The 16,344-nt window shown below is 46.1% G+C and overlaps 1 protein-coding gene across 2 annotated transcripts in view; it reads left to right on the forward strand.

Annotated features, from left to right (window-relative positions):
* The first annotated feature begins 522 nt into the window (after positions 1-522).
* The window catches only part of SDCBP (syndecan binding protein), a 42,820-nt gene continuing 26,998 nt past the window's right edge, over positions 523-16,344 (forward strand). For both annotated transcript variants that reach the window (XM_063923765.1, XM_063923764.1), the window contains exon 1: positions 523-757. The gene's annotated coding sequence lies outside the window, so the exon portion shown is untranslated. The remainder of the gene's footprint in view (positions 758-16,344) is intronic.

The raw sequence follows: 16,344 nt of genomic DNA on the forward strand, positions 1-16,344 counted from the left end.
GTGCACACCAGATGTAGTACCTAATCTTTCTTTAAAGAGTGCCCAGTCTCCTGCGGAGCCCGTCTATTCCCCATGGTCCTTACGGAGTTCCCAGCATCCACTACGGACTACGAGAAATAGATTTACCGGTGAGTAAAATCTTATTTTTTCTTTTAATGAATTTGTAACACAAGACATTATCCAGTGTGAAGAGCACTGCACCGAGTCACAGGTATAGTGATGTTACTATCTAATTACATTTCCCAGCTATAACAATGACTAGGAAGTTACAGAGTAAATAAGGAAAGAACGTATCGGGGCTTCGTGCAGCAGTAAGTAAATCTCCCGCACACGCTCCCTGTGTGACTGCACTGTGTTACGGTAGACTGAGGAGGCGGCATATGATATCAGGAAGCCGACACCGCTGTGATGATGTCAGACCTTGGCGGCGGATACCAGTGAGTCGTGACTAATATACACATAGAGACTCTGAGAGCTGCTGTCCTTCTTCCTCCTCCTCCTTCTTCTTCTTCCTCTGCTGCCCCCACTCGTCGCCCTTAGCAACAGTCACGAGTAGTGTTCAGAGTGACGTCTGCACTTCCCGTCCCCGGGACCGCCCCGGTTCTCGCTTTGTCTTCCAGCAGTTACAGTCCTCCTCCTCCTTCTCCTCCTCATCATCAGCAGCAGTCGCCTCCTCCTCCCACCCCAGCCAGGCGTCGTGCGGCCATTCCTACCAGGAATAACGGTGCTGCCATTACCTGTCCTGTGTGTCACCGAGGTATGTGTGCGTGCGGCGGTGCTGTCACTCTCTATGGCTGTCCTGCTGTGCCCTGTGCGGCTTCATAGCCTGTTACCCACCAGTGTACTGAGGTTAGGCCCCTAGTTACACTGTCTCTGCCCTAGCTTCTTCCCATTGGGGCTTTCTTTTTCATTTCTGCCCCCGTCTCCCAAGACAGAGCAGGGCTCTTGCAGCTGCTTAGATATAACATAACATAACATTCCTGCTTGTTCCTGTTCCCAGAGTCACCACTGAGTTCTGCTTCAGCAGTTGTGTGTTTTATAGTATGTATTTATTATTATTATTAATAATAATAATAATAATAATAATAATATCACTTCTGATTTACCCAGCGCTGTACAGTGAATATGTCTGTCATTTCTGTTCCTGGTCCAGTGGAGCTTACAGTCTCAGGTCCATAACATGCAAGTGCAGGCATGTGCATAATTTTATATGTAACCTGCTGTATGTCTTTGGCATATGGCTATACCAGAGCACCCGCAGGAAAGCCACACATGAGGAGAGTGTACAGACTCCACACAGATGGGCTGTAACCAAGAATTGAACTTGTGACCTCATTGCTGTAAGGCAGTAATGCTAACCACTATCACGGGGCTATTCTTCGATGACCTCTATAACAATGTAGTAGCTATCCGCCTCATGTGTGTATCATGTATGCCTAAAGGAAAATACAGTGTGTGTAGCTGTTTGTTTTTTTCGCTCTTCAACAACATTGCCTCCATTCATGCCATATATGCTGGTCTGAGATAGTCTTTGCCAACTTTGTGTTATGTGACGGCTAAATTATGCTAACTATCTCTGTAGCTAACGCTAGTTTATTTCTCTGCGCTTTACAATAGGACGTAAACCTATAAATTGCAAGGCATCTGTTAAAGTGCTGAAAGTTTTTATAGTTGCCCTATGCTGTTGTATATATTTATTGTAAAAGTATGCATTACTTTATTTGGTGACTCCGTGACCAGGCAATGCTGTCAGTTTCGTTTTCTGCTTCTTGTTGTGGTTATTGGCTTGTGTGTATAGCGGAGCACTTTAGTGAAGTACACTACCAGTAATATTAGCAGATCTCATAACAAACACAAAGCACTTTTGGATGCAATAATCCTGGAAGGAAGTTTTACTTTGAAGGTGATACTGTGTATAAACATAACATATTTATGAGTAAATACTAGAAAGGAGGTGACATAATATAAGTAGTATGTATCCATGGAAAGACATTTTGTGATAAGAGATCACTTGGGTTATATTGAAGTAAAACTTGTATTTAAAATAAATTGGTTTTCATTTGTAATTCTAAGTAACCTCCAGATGGTATGCGTTTAAAATACCGACCATTGGGATTCCGTTGGTAGTAATACCGACGCCGAATCCCAACAGGGGTACAATGCTGTGCCGGAATACCGGCGAGGTAGGTGATTAACCCTCTGTGTGGATGTCCACGACACCCATAGAGGGAGTATAGAACCTGTGGAGAGCGAAGTTAGCCACTGCGCCTGCAGCGAGTGCTCAAGGGGCCTTGATGCGCTCACCCCGCTGCCGGCATTGCCGATGTCGGTATGGTGACAGACGGCATCCCGTACGCCTGGATTCCATACCGATCCCCTCCAGATATATGAATATTTTACTGCTTTCTACCGAAGATTTGGGTGGCGCAGTGGCTAGTGTTGCTGTCATAGCACTGGGGCCACAGATTTTATTCTGGCCAGTTACCTATCTGTGGCTATATTTAAGATCTGCTTAAACCATCTCCAGAAAATGACTGATGTGAATGGGCAAATATTCTCTGTAAAGCGCTGCGGAATATGTGTGCGCTATATAAATGACTGATAATAAATAAATAATAATCCTCACCTGAATAGACAACTGAAAAATTATTTAAGGTTTTCCCCTTTTAAAATGTTTGAATTGCAGCTTAGTTATGTATCGTGTGTCTTTCACGGTTATGTGATCAGCAAGAGAGTATTCTTGTAATGCAGCTTTCAACTGCTGTGGTGGTCTGAAAAGGAAGTGATGTCAGTGTCCTGTGTCAAGGAAATTGTATGAGGGGCATAGTATTGTTTCACTGCAGACTAAAGGTCCCCATACACTTGTGCGACTTCTCTGAGGGGAGTAGTCGCATAGGATTCCCTTGTGCTCCCTGGCAGCTGGGTGACAGGATCACATATGATACATCGCATGCGCTTTTTTTTTTGCATACGATGTATTGTATGCGATCCCAGCCAAGGTTTCGGTATCCGACACATTGATAGTGCAGCCCTTGCGATCTCCGACTCCGATCCGATGAGCACGGGACCGTGCATTGGATCTGAATCGGAAGTAAAACACCTGCGATTTGCTACTTTTCATACGATTTCATGAAATCAGCTCAAATTGCACAAGTGTATGGGCACCTTTTTAGGTCTGTAATTAAATATTTCTGCGTCCCATGTCTAACAGTGACGAACCAGTCCGTATTACAGAAGAGAAAAGGCCTAGCAACTTGTCTCCAGAGTACTAGTTCTAGATGAACAGATGTCTGGACTTTTTCATCCCTGATATATAGCATCACATAACGTGAAATATTTGCCCAGTTATGGGAAGCTGTGCATGCTTGTCTTTTATAAGTCCACTGTATGATGTATAAGTTTGAATTGGATGTACCGTATATACTCGAGTATAAGTCGACCTGAATATAAGCCGAGGCACCTAATTTTACCACAAAAACCTGGGAAAACTTATTGACTCGAGTATAAGCCTAGGGCGGGAAATGCAGCTCTACCCGTACACAGACCTCATAGTGCCAGATGTGCCCCACAGTGCCAGACGTGCCAGGTGTGCCCCACAGTGCCAGGTGTGCCCCACAGTGCCAGGTGTGCCAGATATGCCCCACAGTGGCAGGTGTGCCAGATATGCCCCACAGTGCTAGATACTTACCCTCCGTCGCTCCCGCGCTGTCTTCTGAAGGAGGGACACGGAGAGCGCAGCGCGCGGCTCTCCTGTGTCCCTCCTGCATCTCCGGCGGCAGCGGCGTATGTTAAAGGAAGTGCCGGTTCGTGCATTTCCTTTACCACTCAGACGCCGCTGCCGCTGGAGATGCAGGAGGGACACAGGAGAGCCGCGCGCTGTGCTCTCTGTGTCCCTCCTTCAGAAGACAGCACGGGAGCGACGGAGGGTAAGTATCTAGCACTGTGGGGCATATCTGGCACACCTGGCACTGTGGGGCATATCTGGCACTAAAGCTGACTCGAGTATAAGCCGAGGTGGCTTTTTCAGCACAAAAAAAAGTGCTGAAAAAGTCGGCTTATACTCGAGTATATACGGTATGTCCTTTGCAGTCAGGTGAGGCATTTGCTACACACATACATTGAGGGAATTGTGACGTACAGTATCAAGGTTTCTGATCAAACAGCATTCCCCTCTTCATCCTGTAAAATTGGCTGGACTGGCTTCTCGTACAGGTAGTCGGTCTTCCCTGGTACCACACAGCAGGGGCAAATTGCGAAAGCTTCCATAAGTAGACCACCATTTTAAATATTTGTAAAATGTAATGACCACTCTGTAGTTGGTGTTGGGTACCTGCACCTCCCCTGAGCCTCGATTCCAGCTTGCTGCTGGCGACCCCTGATGAAATTGTCTCTACAACAGAGGCTCCATATGCAGTGTAAGCCGCAGTATGTCAGATCCACCCCACCTTCCCACCAGGTCGTAATTAATCAGACAATGGACTTAAGGACGTGTAGTCTCATTATGATGCTTTCAAAAGCATGTGGCCTACAGTACTCGGCAGTTTCATCAGATATTATAAAAATCATAGGTGGTCAAATGATCTACTAAAAACAGGTATTTCCATTTTATAAAAAGTGTAATAAAAGAGGAATTGTCTCAATGTTTACAGATGTGTCCTCATACATCTATCCTCAATACGCAATGCAGCACGAGATGTCTGGCGTGAGTGAGCCGCCAGTTCCCGTCCGACTCTGCTAATGTCAGGGCATCTTTTTTTGCCGAAAATGCTTCTTAATGTGGACGCAATAAGGCGACTGTGCTGATTAATTTGATATGACGCTTTGTTTATTGTTTTTGACTGAGTCTGTATATGGAGCAGAACAGAACTTGTATTGGAAAAAGCTGCGGCTGTTACGTTGTAGCACTTTGTGTACAGATTCAGAGACTCAGTCCCATACAAATATACAAGTGTCATAAATCAAATCAATCTGCGCAATCTCCTCTTGCGTTGTCACATTGCATTGTGACTAAGATGCATTTTTGTCAGAAAAGACGACCATCACTGTAAGATTCTCACGCGTCCTGGTGTGCCAAGAGGGGCTATTTGGCATGACTGTAGCAAAATCTGTAGGTCAATGGTTGATTGAGTTATCTGTGCTTAATCATCTAGTGCAGTGGTTCCCAAACGTGGTACTCTAGGCACCCCAACAGTCCAGGTTTTAGGACTATCCATGCTCTGTATAATCAAACTGACTGAGGTACTAATTAAGTCACCTGTGTAGTGTTCCCCCCCCCCCCCCAGGATTCTGGGCAGGCAGGGTGCAGGAGTGCCGAGTCGGTATAGCTCGAAAGGGGGGCACGGCCCTTCCGGCGTCACTGTTGGGGGCGGTTCGGTCCCCTCGACGTTACTAATGGGGACGTGCCCCAGCTGTGGCTTCACTGATGGCGGCATACTCGGCACCTACAGAGGTGTTGGGATTCCCCCAAGCTCTCCATTTAATGTGAATAGATGACGTGCACGGAATATGTTTACACGGCGGCAGGCTGTTTTAGCAGGGCGCTGCTAGATGGGCAGGGCGCATGGGGGGCATTTTGCACTTTAAAATTTGGGCGTGGCATCCTGCTGAAACAGTTTAGCGTGAAGATTACCTGTGCCTAAACAGGAATATCACTAAATTCTGGACCATTGAAGTGCCTTGAGGACTGTTTGGGTGAGAGAGAGAGAATACATCTGAGTGTTATGAGTTTGAGCAATAGTCAACACTTTGAGGCAATCACTATTTCCTGAGTAATTTCATGCTACACGATAATAGCACATCACATTGTGTTTCCTATGCAGCATGAAGAAACACTATGCTAGTGTATTCAATTAAACTCTTCAGATGATTGAGTAATGCTGGGCATACATTGTCAGATGTCTGTCAGGTTGATACCAGCTGATATCGTAGCCATACAGAAATATTTCACAGTGTATTGGCACACAATATCTGGTTTCCTCCCCATGGGAGAAAACATTTCCTGTGAAGGAGAAATGTAGGGCATGCACTGCCAGATGCAGCCGACCAATCCTGGGGTCAGCCGGGCATGTTGGAAGACTTTTCCTGCTCACCTGTCCTATCATTGCTGATCGGTCACGGCCATTCACTGTGCATTTTTTAAAGGACAAAAAAAGTGAGTGGTGGAGCTGAATGAGATGTATAACTGGGATGTAGTTACAATGCCACCAGAATCCCGACCGGCGGCATAATACCGACGGAGATCAGGATCCTGGCTTCAAAATACCTACGGCAAGAATCCCAAACGCTCTTTTACCAGGACGCGCTCATGTCCTGCCGTGGGGGGGTGGGAGTTTAGGTGTAGGCATTAGAAAGTGGTTTAGGGTGCAGAGACGGGAAGGGGGCTGTTGGGTACCAGGGAGGGGAGGTTAGGGATAGGCACCAAGCGTGGAGTGTTGGGTTTAGGCAGCGGGGATGGGAAGGATAGGGTTTGGCATCCGCAAGAGTGTTAGGGTATGGGGCAGGGGAAGGTTAGGGTACTTTTTGGGGGGGCTGCCTGTATTCTGGTGACAGGTATGCCGTTGTCGGTATTCTGACCACAGGCATCCCGTCCATCGGTATATCATACCGAATCCGTATAACTATACGTAAATGTGAAGCTTAATACATATACTTAGGTGGTCAGCAAATAAACGTATTGGAGAACAGCGCAGCTACAGTATATTTGTTGCTCTTCACTGTGCAATTATTGACTTAAGCTGCCGCTAATCTGAGGATAATTGTATAATGTATGCCTGGTTTTAGAAATATGAATTTTATCAGAAGTGCTGCATCTAATATCTTCCAGTTGGCCATGTAGCAAAATTGACTTTGTCTTCAGTCCAGATTTTTTTTGTCCCCCTGAAGCACTTTACGTCCAGGGATGTCAGGTGTGAGTGGACAGGCCCAGAGATATTGCAACTACATGTTTTTGATGTCCTTTTAGTGCTTTACATGCAGTCAGTACATTGTATAACACCTGTATAGTACACTGACAAATGTGTTTGTTGGGGTTTTTTTTTTTTTTTTTTATATATAGAAGTAAAAATTATCCTGTACTACTGTTCTACCCCACCCTTGCTACCATATAGTACGTAGCCGTTCTAATTTAAACAATTACGGTATCTAACTTTTTAATTGTAGACACCACTTAAAAACATCCTTTTTGAAAATCTATTTTCCAAATCAAGAGGGTTTTTATTTCTTGCACACATTGCAGCTAGCTCAGTTCTGCTACCTAACCCCCTTTGGAAGAAAGATCTTGGTCTGGACTCTGGGATGCAGACGACAATATGAGAGGATGATGTCAAACTCAATTACTGTAAAGTGCTGATGCGATTGAGTATAATTGGAGGAGTGGATCAGACTTTTCAGTATCGTAGATTCTGTCATTAGACTCTCTCATGATCCTCATCTTGTACTCCCCAGTGTACCTGTTGAAATGGCTGATAAACATGACATATTAATCTTGTTTTTACCCCTACTTTTTTTTTTTTTAAATATAAGTTTTATTCGTGAGAAGACTTGTACAGAACTGAAAAACACATATGACCTACACAGAGGCCATTGAAAATGCGAACAAACGGCTTACAGCAAAGCCTAAAGGGAATAATCTAGTAGGCCAATTGGGCACAAAACTCAAAGTATATCAGATCCAATAAAAGATATGTAGGTAATACTTCTTAAAATCGTTCTCACATTTTGTTTTAATATTATAAAAAAGTTAAAGAAAAGGAGTCGCTAGAGAAACTAAAACGCAAGGTGACAATGACAGTAAGAAAAAGAAGACAGGAAAGGGGGGAAAAAAAACAAAGAGAGGAGAAGGTAAAGAGTAGGGGAGGTGATGGGAGGAAACGATCCGACAGGTCATCCAAAGTTCCAACCGATTAGCTCAGTGAATTGGATACATTAAACTGGTCTAATATACTCTAGATAGTTTGCCATCACTTTAAGTAAAGGCGAGAGGGGAGTTAAAAATTAAGGACCATGGGTTCCAAACCTTTATAAATGAAGCCGAAGAGTTCTTCAGGATACTTGTAATATGTTCCATTGAGTAAATATGCCAGATTTTAGCTATTATCTCATCTATCTTGGGGACCCCCAAGGACCGCCACTGCGCTGTTATACAACATCTGGTTGCAAGGACCATGTGAGTGAATAATTTGTGCTGGTGGCGTGTATCTCGGGGATATCCATTGACAGGAGGAAACAGCCGGCCTTAAAAGGAATTGGAACAGATAGGACTGCAGAGGCCAATGTCGCCACCTCCCTCCACAAGGGAGCAAGAATTGGGCATGTCCACCATATATGAAGGAATGTGCCGTCCATATTTTTACATCTCCAGCACAGTGGGGAAATCTCAGGATTAATTTTATTAAGCCTAGTTGGGACGTAATACCACCTATAGAAAAGTTTATAGGTGTTCTCCTTCAATCTCACACACACAGAACTAGAGGCCACCCTAGAATAAATTGAGGACCATTCGTCTGCCTCTAGCGTTTCCCCTAGATCGGATTCCCATACCTGTTCATGAGAATCTTTAGCCCCTGCAGTTGAGGAGGATAGGGTGGATATAAGTCTTTTAGTGGTAGCTTTACAAAATGCTAAGTGTTCCACCGAGGAAAGAGGTCTAGCACATAATTGAGAAGAAACCGCAGAGTGAAAATGTCTAATTTGTAAATATTGATAAAAAAATGTATGCGGGATAGAATGTTTAATTTGCAGGTCCGCAAATGTGGGGAAAGAAGAATCTTTAGTAATGTCGTTAAGTAGTCTGATTCCGCCATTCGACCAGCAATTGAAGAAGGGAGCGGAGCACCCTGGCCTGAAACCAGGACTGTCAAACAATGGAATCAGAGGGCTGGGGGGCCGGGGCTTTGTCAAACTTCCTGTTTGCCATGGCCCACACATCTGATGTATGTGAGACTACAGGAAAACTGAGAATTGTTTTAGGACGGGACTTTCTGGGTATCCACAAAAGAGAGGATATAGTATGGAGATTAAGGTCATTTGTTTCTATTTCATCAACCCAAATTCTTTCAGATGCAGGTCTATTCCAGAGAATGCACTGGGAAAGTCTGGCTGCTAGGTAATAAGAGTTTGTTAGGGACCCCGAGTCCACCCTCTGAAGTACGCCTTTGGATCACTGACCGTTTCACTCTGTGTTTCTTTTTTGACCATATGAATGACATTATGCTGTGTTGGAGTCCCTTGTAGACACGGGGGAACTCAAATTGGCAATGTTTGAAATAGAGTAGTCTTGGTAATAGGTTCATTTTAACGGCATTAATCCGCCCTATCCAAGAAATGTGGTATCTTCCCCATTCCTCAAGATCCTTCTGGGGTTGAGCTAGTAGTTTTGGATGGTTTTCTTTCTTTCTTACTGGGTTTTTATTATCATTGTCATCATTGTATTTTCGTTTAGTGTTTGCTAATGTTCCTCTGGTTTCCTTGAATTATCAAAGGATTTGTGCATTGCTATTCTTACACTTGTGCGATTGAGCACGATGCAATATCGCGTTTCGATTTCCCTTGAAGCTCCCTGTGCAAAAAATCACATCTAAAGTGTTTTTTTGTGCATTTGATGCGCATAAAATCATGCGATTTATCGCATGCCCCTTGCGACCAGGGTGGAGGGGAGTGTCCAGGAAGTGAGCTAAATACCTCACAGATCGCACATCGCAGTGCGATAAATCGAATGTGTTAAAGACAGCATGCGATCGCATGTGCGATCCGTTAAATATTTAGTGCAGCACATATCTTGAGATGCGAGATTCGACCAGCATGCCCGCGCATCGCATCGGGGGACACATTTGATGTGCATACAATCCTGCGATTTTACCAATGCGGTCGAAATGGAAGGATTGTAGCAGATATCTCACAACTGTATTGGCACCATAAGAAGACTTTTTGTAGCTGCTTTTCTGGATAATGTCTAAGCATGTTGTATGCTTTTCTGCATTTTTATGGAAAAAAAAATCCAATAAATATATAATATATTTTTCTCTAACGTCCTAAGTGGATGCTGGGGACTCCGTAAGGACCATGGGGGATAGCGGCTCCGCAGGAGACTGGGCACATCTAAAGAAAGCTTTAGGACTATCTGGTGTGCACTGGCTCCTCCCCCTATGACCCTCCTCCAAGCCTCAGTTAGATCTCTGTGCCCGAACGAGAAGGGTGCACACTAGGGGCTCTCCTGAGCTTCTTAGTGAAAGTTTTAGTTTAGGTTTTTTATTTTCAGTGAGACCTGCTGGCAACAGGCTCACTGCATCGAGGGACTAAGGGGAGAAGAAGCGAACTCGCCTGCGTGCAGAGTGGATTGGGCTTCTTAGGCTACTGGACATTAGCTCCAGAGGGACGATCACAGGCCCAGCTTGGATGGGTCCCAGAGCCGCGCCGCCGGCCCCCTTACAGAGCCAGAAGGCAGAAGAGGTCCGGAAAATCGGCGGCAGAAGACATCCTGTCTTCAACAAGGTAGCGCACAGCACTGCAGCTGTGCGCCATTGCTCTCAGCACACTTCACACTCCGGTCACTGAGGGTGCAGGGCGCTGGGGGAGGCGCCCTGAGACGCAATAATAAACACCTTGGATGGCAAAAAATGCATCACATATAGCTCCTGGGCTATATGGATGCATTTAACCCCTGCCAAAATACATAAAAAAACGGGAGATAGGCTCCGCCCCCTTATCGGCGGCCTTATCTTCTCAGCACACTGGCGCCATTTTCCCTCACAGCTCCGTTGGAGGGAAGCTCCCTGGCTCTCCCCTGCAGTCACTACACTACAGAAAGGGTTAAAAAAGAGAGGGGGGCACAAATTAGGCGCAGTATTAACTATACAGCAGCTATAAGGGGAAAAACACTTATATAAGGTTATCCCTGTATATATATAGCGCTCTGGTGTGTGCTGGCAAACTCTCCCTCTGTCTCCCCAAAGGGCTAGTGGGGTCCTGTCCTCTATCAGAGCATTCCCTGTGTGTGTGCTGTATGTCGGTACTTTTGTGTCGACATGTATGAGGAGAAAAATGATGTGGAGACGGAGCAGATTGCCTGTAATAGTGATGTCACCCCCTAGGGGGTCGACACCTGAGTGGACGAACTGTTGGAAGAAATTACGTGACAGTGTCAGCTCTGTATAAAAGACAGTGGTTGACATGAGACAGCCGGCTACTCAGCTTGTGCCTGTCCAGACGTCTCATAGGCCGTCAGGGGCTCTAAAGCGCCCGTTACCTCAGATGGCAGATATAGACGCCGACACGGATACTGACTCCAGTGTCGATGGTGAAGAGACAAATGTGACTTCCAGTAGGGCCACACGTTACATGATTGAGGCAATGAAAAAATGTTTTACACATTTCTGATAATACGAGTACCACCAAAAAAGGGGTATTATGTTCGGTGAGGAAAAACTACCTGTAGTTTTCCTGAATCTGAGAAATTAAATGAGGTGTGTGATGATGCGTGGGTTTCCCCCGATAACAACTGATAATTTCTAAAATGTTATTGGCATTATATCCTTTCCCGCCAGAGGTTAGGGTGCGTTGGGAAACACCCCCTAGGGTGGATAAAGCGCTCACACGCTTGTAAGGGCTCTATCCTCTCCTGAGATGGCCGCCCTTAAGGATCCTGCTGATAGAAAGCAGGAGGGTATCCTAAAATGTATTTACACACATACTGGTGTTATACTGCGACCAGCAATCGCCTCAGCCTGGATGTGCAGTGCTGGGTTGGCGTGGTCGGATTCCCTGACTGAAAATATTGATACCCTAGATAGGGACAGTATATTATTGCCTATAGAGCATTTAAAAGATGCATTTCTATATATGCGTGATGCACAGCGGAATATTTGCCGACTGGCATCAAGTCTAAGTGCGTTGTCCATTTCTACCAGTAGAGGGTTATGGACACGTCAGTGGTCAGGTGATGCGTATTCCAAACGGCATTTGGAAGTATTGCCTTATTAAGGGGAGGAGTTATTTGGGGTCGGTCTTTCAGACCTGGTGGCCACGGCAACAGCTGGGAAATCCACGTTTGTACCCCAGGTCGCCTCTCAACATGAGAAGACGCCGTATTATCAGGCGCAGTCTTTTCGTGTTTAAGCGGGCAGAAGGTTCCTCATTTCTGCCCCGTGACAGAGGGAGAGGAAAAAGGCTGCAGAAATCAGCCAGTTCACAGGAACAGAAACCCTCTCCCGCCTCTGCCAAGCCCTCAGTATACGCTGGGGCTTTACAAGCAGAATCGGGCACGGTGGGGGGCCCGTCTCAATGAATTTCAGCGCGCAGTGGGCTCACTCGCAAGTAGACCCCTGGATCCTTCAGGGGTACAAATTAGAATTCGAGACGTCTCCCCCTCGCCGTTTCCTAAAGTCGGCTTTACCGATGTCTCCTTCTGACAGGGAGACAGTTTTGGAAGCCATTCACAAGCTGTATTCCCAGCAGGTGATAATCAAGATACCCCTCCTGCAACAGGGAACGGGGTATTATTCCACACTGTTGTGGTACCGAAGCCGGACGGCTCGGTGAGACCGATTCTAAATCTAAAATCTTTGAACACTTACATACAGAGGTTCAAATTCAAGATTGAGTCACTCAGAGCAGTGATTGCGAACCTGGAAGAAGGGGACTACATGATGTCTCGGGACATCAAGGATGCTTACCTTCATGTCAAAATTTACCCTTCTCACCAAGGGTACCTCAGGTTTATGGTACAGAACTGGCACTATCAGTTCAGACGCTGCCGTATGGATGGTCCACGGCACCCCGGGTCTTTACCAAGGTAATGGCCGAAATGATGATATTCCTTCAATGGAAGGGAATTTTAGTTATCCGTTACTTGGACAATTCCCTGATAAGGGTAAGATCCAGGGAACAGTTGGAGGTCGGTGTAGCACTATCTCAGGTAGTGTTGCTGCAGCACGGTTGGATTCTCAATATTCCAAAATCGCAGCTGGTTCCGACGACTTGTCTTCTGTTCCTAGGGATGATCCTGGACACAGTCCAGAAAAAGGTGTTTCTCCCGGAGGAGAAAGCCAGGGAGTTATCCGAGCTAGTCAGGAACCTCCTAAAACCGAGCCAAGTCTCAGTGCATCAATGCACAAGGGTTCTGGGTAAAATGGTGGCTTCCTACGAAGCAATCCCATTCGGCAGATTCCACGCAAGAACTTTCCAGTGGGACCTGCTGGACAAATGGTCCGGGTCGCATCTTCAGATGCATCAGCGGATAACCCTGTCACCAAGGACAAGGGTGTCCCTCCTGTGGTGGTTGCAGAGTGCTCATCTTCTAGAGGGCCGCAGATTCGGCATTCAGGACTGGGTCCTGGTGACCACGGATGCCAGCCTGCGAGGCTGGGGAGCAGTCACACAGGGAAGGAATATCCAGGACTTATGGTCAAGCCTGGAGACATCACTTCACATAAATATCCTGAAGCTAAGGGACATTTACAATGCTCTAAGCTTAGCAAGACCTCTGCTTCAAGGTCAGCCGGTGTTGATCCAGTCGGACAACATCACGGCAGTCACCCACGTAAACAGACAGGGTGGCACAAGAAGCAGGAGGGCAATGGCAGAAGCTACAAGGATTCTTCGCTGGGCGGAAAATCATGTGATAGCACTGTCAGCAGTATTCATTCCGGGAGTGGACAACTGGGAAGCAGACTTCCTCAGCACGACCTCCACCCGGGAGAGTGGGGACTTCACCCAGAAGTCTTCCACATGATTATAAACCGTTGGGAAAAACTCGACAGGTATTGCGCCAGGTCCAGGGACCCTCAGGCAATAGCTGTAGACGCTCTGGTAACACCGTGGGTGTACCAGTCAGGGTATGTGTTCCCTCCTCTGCCTCTCATACCCAAGGTACTGAGATTGATAAGATGGTGAGGAGTAAGCACTATATTCGTGGCTCCGGATTGGCCAAGAAGGACTTGGTAACCGGAACTTCAAGAGATGCTCACGGAGGATCCGTGGCCTCTACCTCTAAGAAGGGACCTGCTCCAGCAAGGACCCTGTCTGTTCCAAGACTTACCGCGGCTGCGTTTGACGGCATGGCGGTTGAACGCCGGATCCTGAAGGAAAAAAGGCATTCCGGATGAAGTCATCCCTATCCTGATCAAAGCCAGGAAGGATGTAACCGCAAAAACATTATCACCGCAATTGGCGAAAATATGTTGCGTGGTGCGAGGCCAGTAAGGCCCGACGGTGGAAATTCAACTGGGTCGATTCCTACATTTCCTGCAAACAGGAGTGTCTATGGGCTTGAAATTGGGGTCCATTAAGGTTCAAATTTCGGCCCTGTCAATTTTCTTCCAAAAAGAACTAGCTTCAGTCCCTGAAGTTCAGACGTTTGTAAAAGGGGTACTGCATATACAGCCTCCTTTTGTGCCTCCAGTGGCACTTTGGAATCTCAATGTAGTTTTGGGTTCCAAAAGTCACATTGGTTTGAACCACTTAAATCTGTGGAGTCAAAATATCTCACATGGAAAGTGGTCATGCTGTTCATGCTGTTGGCCCTGGCCTGGGCCAGGCGCGTGTCAGAATTGGCGGCTTTATCCTGAAAAAGCCCTTATCTGATGTTCCATTCGGACAGGGTGGAATTGAGGACTCGTCCTCAGTTTCTCCCTAAGGTGGTTTCAGCGTTTCACCTGAACCAACCTATTTGTGGTGCCTGCGGCTACTAGGGACTTGGAGGACTCCAAGTTGCTAGACGTTGTCAGGGCCCTGAAAATATATGTTTCCAGGAGGGCTGGAGTCAGGAAATCTGACTCGCTGTTTATCCTGTATGCACCCAACAAGCTGGGTGCTCCTGCTTCTAAGCAGACTATTGCTCGTTGGATTTGTAGTACAATTCAGCTTGCACATTCTGTGGCAGGCCTGCCACAGCCAAAAATCTGTAAATGCCCACTCCACAAGGAAGGTGGGCTCATCTTGGGCGGCTGCCCGAGGGGTCTCGGCTTTACAACTTCGCCGAGCAGCTACTTGGTCAGGAGCAAATACGTTTGTAAAATTCTACAAAATTGATATCCTGGCTGAGGAGGACCTGGAGTTCTCTCATTTGGTGCTGCAGAGTCATCCGCACTCTCCCGCCCGTTTGGGAGCTTTGGTATAATCCCCATGGTCCTTACGGAGTCCCCAGCATCCACTTAGGACGTTGGAGAAAATAAGAATTTACTTACCGATAATTCTATTTCTCATAGTCCGTAGTGGATGCTGGGCGCCCATCCCAAGTGCGGATTGTCTGCAATACTTGTACATAGTTATTGTTACAAAAATCGGGTTATTATTGTTGTGAGCCATCTTTCAGAGGCTCCTCTGTTATCATGCTGTTAACTGGGTTCAGATCACAGGTTATACGGTGTGATTGGTGTGGCTGGTATGAGTCTTACCCGGGATTCAAAATCCTTCCTTATTGTGTACGCTCGTCTGGGCACAGTATCCTAACTGAGGCTTGGAGGAGGGTCATAGGGGGAGGAGCCAGTGCACACCAGATAGTCCTAAAGCTTTCTTTAGATGTGCCCAGTCTCCTGCGGAGCCGCTATCCCCCATGGTCCTTACGGAGTCCCCAGCATCCACTACGGACTATGAGAAATAGAATTATCGGTAAGTAAATTCTTATTTTTTTTTAGTCTGCCACAAAAGCAACTTTTTTTTTTTTAATTTAATAAACCACAGAAAGTGGAGTACAATAATTATAGCTGGTTACATAATAGACAGAAGAGGTTACATTCTTTAGTTCTTCTGAGAACCTGTGGAGAATTCCCACATTTGGTAAATGACTGTGATGCAGTATGCTGGACTTTGCTAGTGCGTATCATATGACTGTCATATGCCTGTAATCAGCTGATCCACAAATCTTTCTTTTTTTTTTTCTTTACAAATTTCCCAAGATATGATACATTTGTTGGAAAGATGATTGCTACATACTTATAACTAACTGCCACGTTTACATATGTATTTCAGTTATGTTCTCAATTTGATGTTAACTATATTTGGAGAATCACTTTTTGTGGGCTGCCCCCTTGCCAGTGTACAGTTGTAGGCACACTCATCCATCCTGCGACTATCCGCGGATGCAGCTTGTTGTAGCCACGACTATAGGCTTTCTGTAGAGCTGATCGTGGGTGCGACTAGCCGCAGCTCAGCATGCTAAGTCGCACCTGCGGCGAGTGTGCACTGTGAGTGACCATACCATAGGATACAGGAGCGTGGCTACATCTCTATACAACTTTGTTTTTTAGGCTGTTTCTCAATTGCTACTAAAAAGAGAGAGAGAAAAAAATCTTAAACTCTGTCCCGTTTTTAATCTTCATCTGTTAAAATGGTTTTGTCAGTGACAGGGTT

The sequence above is a fragment of the Pseudophryne corroboree genome, chromosome 5, assembly GCF_028390025.1.
Source record: "Pseudophryne corroboree isolate aPseCor3 chromosome 5, aPseCor3.hap2, whole genome shotgun sequence".
NCBI classification, from domain to species: Eukaryota; Metazoa; Chordata; class Amphibia; order Anura; family Myobatrachidae; genus Pseudophryne; species Pseudophryne corroboree.